Here is a 7,574-nt window from a genome sequence, read left to right as displayed (position 1 = left end):
ATGGCAGGGTGGGGTGGGGGTCATTGTTCTGTGAGTATATATGGGGGTGTCTGTGTTGAACTGATAGATAGATAGATAGATAGATAGATAGATAGATAGATAGATACTTTATTGATCCCCAAGGGGAAATTCAAGAACTGTGAGTGTGTCGGTCTGACATTGAATCACTGACACAGAATGAGCTGTAGCAACTGATCATTTTAAAGATGTGCTCTAAAAACAATTCAGCCCTGCTTCTATCTCTGTCCTGTGGAATGAGAGAACTTAATCTGTACATAATTACAAAAGTCGTATGGCATTGCTTCTGAATTGTAGGAGAAAAGTAAAGTTTCTTTTCTTCCACACCTATAGAGGGTGTAATCTATTAAATAAAAAATGGCAAGGTATTTATGCAAGGTGTTAAAGATGTCTGACTGGAGTGCACTGGATGTGTATGAAGCTGTTAGGTTAGTGGAGGAACAGGCATATTCATGCAAACAAGTAAGGGAAGTTCTGCGGAATCAATATGGACTCGAGAACGGTTCCAGTCTTTCCTCGATTTCCAAATTTTGCGCACGGAGGAACATTCATAGATACGATTACTCATGGCTTGGCCAACGTGGTGTGGATGCAGTCGTGGGTCCAGCTGTGAGCGTTTGTGGTCCTGTTTGCGGAAGGAAGGTCATGACCGGCATGCTAAGAGCCTCAGGATACAGGCTGGGCGAAAGAGCTGTAAGGCGCGCTCTGGCACAGTTGACCCCACAATATACCCAGATGCGCAGAGAGGGGACTGCACGCCAAACGAATCCCCATGTCTATTATGCAGAGTACGCGGGGCACAAATTACACGCGGACCAAAATGAGAAGCTGGTGGATTTCGGGGTGACAGAAGTTATAGCCACAGATGGATTCAGTTGTAAAATTTTGGGATTTTCGGTAATGCCAATCACGATTTATGATGACGTATACAGGGAGATTTGCTTAAACTATGGCCTTTTTGACCAGTTAAGAGTGGATCACGGTCGTGAGTTTTACTTGTGTCTGTACCAGCAAAACAACCTCCAGGCCTTCCGCACAAATGTCAACAGACCCCCCTTCATTAAAAGCCAATCAAGGCAGAACCATGCCGCTGAAAGAAAGTGGGTCGAGATCAACTCCAGAATAAACTACTTGATATATAGCATATAGCATATAGCATATAGCACCCGAAGCATATATTGTGCGCTTTCGTCAACAATGGATTTTTGGACATCGATGATCCGTATGTGAAACACTGTGTATCCACCATAGCTTCAAAATGCTGCACAGTTGGTATACGCAATTTCATACAGGCTTGGAATGCACACTCGATCCCGTCTAAAGGCATACCTGATTCCCTGTTCGGCGCTAACCTGAGAACCGCTCGAATCCCACCCCAGTTCCTCCCACCTGGTGTCGACGTTGCCAATGACTACATCAGGAACGGTGGAACCCTGACTTTTCCCTCCCCCTATGGACGGGACCCCCTCCATGGTCACCCAGAACTTCAGATGCAGAGGGAGACATTGCTGCGTCCTGAAACTTATGAGTACGTGTTCTACTCATGTCTCACAGGTAGAGAAGAGCTGTTCTGGGAGGCTTTGGAGACCTACATGAGCATTACTAATGGACTTGAGCCGTAGCCTACAGGCCAATGTCTATTTGCTGTTGAAATTAATAAATGGATAAACTGATAAATTACTTACTGTTGTGTCTTCGTTTAATGAAACCTAGTCTAGCGTAAAGTGTTAAATAAGCAAAAATGCCCCATGTCAAACAGTGCTTGTGTGTGCCGTGAGAGATCATCAGGTGGGCCGCAGAAAATTAACCAAATGTCACTCACTGGTCCAGAAAAGCAACTGTTGCATCAAAGAATTTATGACCACATGCTCTCATTGATTGTATGATTGCACTATTTGTGGTATGCAGGCATTGTACAACGGGGGCCCCATATCCAGTATTCACAGAATCATCACAGTTCATAACAACAATTAAATTAGATATAGTCACAAATGAAACAGAGGGTGCTTGTTTTATTGAGCAGGTCTTGCATAGAAGCCATAATAAGGCCATATCTGTGTATTATTTGAAATATTAGGCTATGGTATGTTTATTTTTTTCTTCACACAGGATGTTAGTGTGCCGTGGAACATTTTAAGTGTCAAAAGTGTGCCGTGGCATAAAAAAGGTTGAAAAACACTGGCCTATAGGCCTGTATAGCCTAGACTGACGTCGATGGCAAAGCATTCTGCTTTGGGGAATTATTTGTTATGGCATGGTCATGGTATTCAAATATACTGTAGATATGTTCAATAGGCTGAAAGTTATGTTTAACGTCCCATCTCCCAAAAATCAGCGAAGTTTTATTTATTAATCTCTAAAGTAATGAGTCAAAATCACGAACAACTTTAGGCGGCGCTCTCGTCCACCATCTAGCCTGGCCCAGCTAGATGGTGTTCTCCCCCCGGTGCTCGTGGTTCAGTCCAACCACAAGCGCAAAAAAGGAAAATTAGAAAATTGAAGCATGTCAGAGACAGGTACTGTACCCATCAGAACAGTGTCTGACCTACCTGTGGTCAGATCACTGACATAGGCAGCAGATGTACCTGGTGTTGCAGATGTTGCCATAGGACCACAATTTAACAAAATGTCTAATGGTAAGTGTAGCTCTCTCCCATGGGCCAAGAAAAAGGGTGAGAATCCAGTACTGGAATGGACAGTGGTATTGTATGCCAGTTCCACCTGTGGTAAATACTGAACCAAGTATTTCGACAATTGGTCCTTGAGCGTCCTATTGAATCGCTCTACCATGCCATCGGATTGAGCATGGTATGGGGAAGTGCGCGTTTTTACAATTCCAAGCAGGGAACAAAGCTCTTTTATCACATCCAATTCAAATTGTCTGCCCTGATCTGTGTGTATTGATTCAGGAATACCATGATGCCTACTCCTCAAAAATACACTGTGCCACCGTGGGGGCACGTTGATCTTTCAGTGGGAAAAGATTGACATAACGAGTAAAATTGTCTTCAATGACCAACACATACCGATGTCCCTGTGATGTTATAGGGAGCTCAGTTATATCTGCGGCAACTTTCTGAAACGGCCTGTCAGAGCAAATGGGCTGCAAAGGCGCTTTCTCATGCGGAGTTGGGGAACCCCGTTTTTGGCATGGCAGACATTCACTACAAAACCTATAAATGTCTCGTGACATGTATGGCCAGAAACAGATTTTCTTAGCTTTTTGTAGAGTGCGTTCTGAACCTAAATGTCCACTGAACTCATTGCCATGAAGAGCTTTCAAGGCCGTTGGTACAAGCTGTTCCGGTAAAACAACTTGATAACCCTGACCAGCATGAGGATGGGGTTTGAACGCACGACAAAGTATGCCATTACGAACACTTGGGGAATTCATGCCAGAGTTTACGCACTACTGGAGTGGAGTCTTTTAAAACTCCTATAGGCGGTCACCTTTTGCCCTTCTCTTTCCAAGATAACACAGTCAGCAGTGAATTATCAGCGAGCTGCTGTTTCCGTACCTCATCCACATCAATGGACAAGGAAAGGCAAGTATTCGGAACCCCCAGAGCGTCGCTATCCCTTTCACCAGTAGATGTCGCTGATTCCCCGGTAATGTTGGAGGTTAAGACACACTTAATAGCTTTAGTTTCAGTCTCAATGCTAGGCCGTCTGGACAGGGCGTCCGCATTTGCATGCTGTCTGCCTTCTCTATGAATGATTAAGTAGTCATAAACATCTAGTTCAAGAATCCAACGACCTCGCCTACCAGTTGGGTCACTATCAACCTGGGTTTTCTGAAGACTAAGTGAGGGCTTATGGTCAGTGATTATCTTGAATGGGGACCCTGAGAGAAAATGTTTGAAGTGTCTTACAGACCACACTATGGCCCACAGTTCCCGGTCGTACGTGGCCCATTTTTGCTGAGCAGAGGTAAGTGTGTGACTCGCGTACGCAATGACATGTTCTCTGTTGTTTTGCTTTTGAGCTAGTACTGACCCTAAGCAAGTCTGAGAAGCATGTGTAAAGCAAAAATGGCTGAGAGAAATTGGGTTGAGCCACAATCAGAGGATTAGTTAGTGCATGCTTTAATGACCAAAAAGCATCCTCACAGTCATGAGTCCAATTGAACAATGCTCCCTTCTGGGTAAGAGCATGCAGAGGGGATGCAAGGCCCGAAAAGTTTCTCACAAAACGCAGATAATACGAACATAAGCCAACAAAGGCTCTCACCTCAGTGGTGGTTTTTGGCGTGGGCCATTCACAAACCTTTTCAAGGTTCTTAGCATCCGGCTGAAGGCCCTGACTGGAAACAACGTGACCTAGGAAAGTGACCTGGCTACATGCAAAATGGCATTTGTTTGGCTTCAAATTAAGGCCGGCTGAGCGGAACCGCCCAAAGACCTCCTTTAGACTTTTAAGGTGCTCTGGAAAAGTCTGATTGAAGACTAGGATGTCGTCAAGATAAATTAAACATTCCTTCCAATGAAGGCCACGAAGCACCAGCTCCATCGACCTCTGAAAAGTAGGAGGAGCGTTGGTTAGCCCCATGGTCATAACTTTAAATTGGTAAAGAGCACTTCCAGTAGTAAAAGCCGATTTCTCTCTGTCTTGTGGATTGAGGCCTATTTGCCAATACCCACTGAATAAGTCCATGGTGCTGAACCAACAGGACCCTGATAAGCTGTCTAATGCATCTGCTGGACGTGGCAATGGGTAGGAATCTTTTACAGTCACAGAATTTAGTTTTCTAAAGTCAATGCAGAACCTGTAACTGCCATCTCTTTTCTTCACAAGAACAATTGGAGAGGACCATGGGCTACAACTCTCTTCAATGTCCTCCTCCAGCAGTTTTTGGACCTGCCTGTCTATTTCAGCCCGCATATTAGGGGATGTTCGATAGGCCCGCTGTCTGATAATATGGTGTCTGATAGTATAGCTTGCATTCGTGTCATGAACCCTACTAATGATGATTGTCATGTGTCGGGTGACACACACATTGGAGAATTTCACTCAGTTGTCAATCAGTCTGGGGAGGAGTTTTCATTAGTTGAAGCTACCGTAGCCCAAATGCAGACACAACCTTGGGCATTCCCTGCGGCGGTGGTAGTAGTCACTGCTGCTTGAAGATCGTCGTGGAGAAGATGGAGGGGGTAGGTGAGTACCTACTGTCCCGACGTCCTGGTGAGGTGCTGTAGTGGGTGTAGTCACCTCGTGGCAGGGATGAACGATAAGGTCTGGGGCGCTCTGGAGATGATGTTGGAGAACCCCAATACGCCTCTCTCTCCCTTGTAGTTCTGGTCCAGTCAGGAGAATACTGCCTGTCTCCATGAGTCACCCTATGGGGAGGACTGTACGTGGCTACATAACTCTTCCACAGCTCTCATGCTCAGGCGACGCACTGGACTGACATGTTGTACGTTTTACTGACACCATAGCCGATATTGCCTCAGCTGGGGAGGTGGCAACTGAAGTGGTGACTGGTTGAGAGCTAGATGGGGCTGAAAGCCTCAATGCCTCTCTATCCCGCTCCCACTTACAGGCAATGTCCAATGCTTCCTCTAGGGTCGTTGCCCCATGTTCATGACATTTTGTTTGAAGAACTGGATCCAAACCAGTGACAAACCGCGTGAAACGTTCCATGGTAATGGCAGGCCGACCATAATTTGGAAAAGCTTCTAGCACCAGTCGTGTGTTTTCAGCTGCATATACTTCCAATGGCTCTTTGGCCAAACGTGGTCTGGCATTGATAAATGTTTGAAAATGTAGCAAAATGTCATTAAGCTTGACAATACATTCATCATAATTCCCCTTCACCAATTCTGGCAGAGATAACCAATATGCTAGTGCATGCCCACTCAGCCTTGTGGGAAGAATGGTGGCTAGATTTTGTCGTTGGTCATCCGTGCATGCTTTCACGGCGAGTTCTAGTCAAGCTTTCCAGAGCGAAAAACTTTCTTTATCTTTCCCATCTCCGTGGAAACATGGCGGGAGCTCGACTCTATAGTGAATAACTCTCCTAGTATTCTTAGCATCATCCGTTTTACTAGGTCCAGGCAAAGGATCATCCCACTCGTCTTGTGACATTTTCGAATCGCGGCAAAGTAGAAAAAAATATGTATGGCAGGGAAGGCTATACTGTCCAACATAGAAAGAACAGTTTGCCTTGGTTGTAGAAGGCGCCAAGAGGATGAATCGCGGCAAGAGAAAAACACCGCTGCCACCAGTATGTAACCTGATAATTTGTGGGTTTGCAGAGTTCACACTCTCCACGTGGACAAGACGAAGACAGGTTACACTTCGGTTATAACTTCTTTTATTCACACAACCAACTTAGACAGACAACCAGCCTAATGCGCGCTCACTTCTCTCCAGCTTCACTCCAAACGTCAGGTGGGGAAAACCATTCCCCCGGAACCAAACACCCACCTCTCAATTGTATGGGGAACTAATATGTTATTCATTCACCATTACATTAACTCATTGAGTGCCAAAAACGTAATATTACGTTTTTCCTTCCCATGCGTTGAGTGCCAAAAACGTAATATTACGTTTTATTACGTAATAAAACGTAATATTACGTTTTTAGCTTTTTTTTTTTAATTACGAAACTAGACACGCTAACACACCTTATATGTGATTTTGGGAACTCTGTGATGAATGGAAATGAAATATATGACAATCGAAAACTCATGAAAACGCAAGATCTGGACATTTTATCTGGACGTTTGATCTTAATTCGGCTTTTGATGGTTGCCGCTTTGTTTCGAATCAGTCACTGATTAGCCTATCAGTGACATGCATGCCAGGTCAAAATCAGGTCAGTTATTTTCGTGGGTTTATCGCTAGTTGGCAGGTCTCGTTTAACCTGACTCTCGCCAGATGAATTTTTTGATTGTCGGTGCCGTTTAAGTAGTATACTATAGACTATACTACTTAAACGGCACCGAAAATCAAAAAATCCAGTGGAAACTAGATGGCAGAAGTGTGTAGGCCAATCTGCCCAGCAGCTTTTTCTACTTTGTCACCTACAGAGTTTGACAGGTACGATCTTTCAAAACGCCATGTTATTTCCCATAGACATTTGACGACCGAAGGTTGGATGGATATGGAAGTTAGGAGGCGGGACTTATTCTGGAGAGGTCTATTGAGAGTGATTTCTGCACCCGATTTTATGGTACAGCCAATCAGGACGCAGGGCGGGAGTTTCATAGATGTGACATAGCGTAGAAGCGACTGTGAGACTGTTATCAGCGTCACGGGTTGGCTTCGATGTGAGTGGTTGAAGTAGCACGTCAATAGATGACGGACAAGTGGCTTATTCAATCATATGCAAGCATTTTTTGAAGCAACACGCCAATGGATTGGTCCCAGACGGTGGCGTAACAAACCAATGGTGGGCCCAGGTGCGAGAGCGCTACGCGGGCCCCATATCGATGAACTTTGGCCCAGGATGAATTAGCTCTGATACATGCAATACACATTAAGGGTGACTTCAATTGTTTATGCAAAGGGCCTGAGGCACCGAAGTAGTTTAGTAGTTACAGATTACAATTTCA

This window comes from Alosa pseudoharengus, unplaced genomic scaffold (assembly GCF_046254945.1).
Source record: "Alosa pseudoharengus isolate Yale_2024_CS ecotype anadromous, Long Island Sound unplaced genomic scaffold, YU_APseudo_1.1 YU_APseudo_1.1_scf_2, whole genome shotgun sequence".
Classification (NCBI taxonomy): domain Eukaryota; kingdom Metazoa; phylum Chordata; class Actinopteri; order Clupeiformes; family Clupeidae; genus Alosa; species Alosa pseudoharengus.
The sequence above is the reverse complement of the archived record's forward strand: the minus strand, read 5'-3'. Positions refer to the sequence as shown.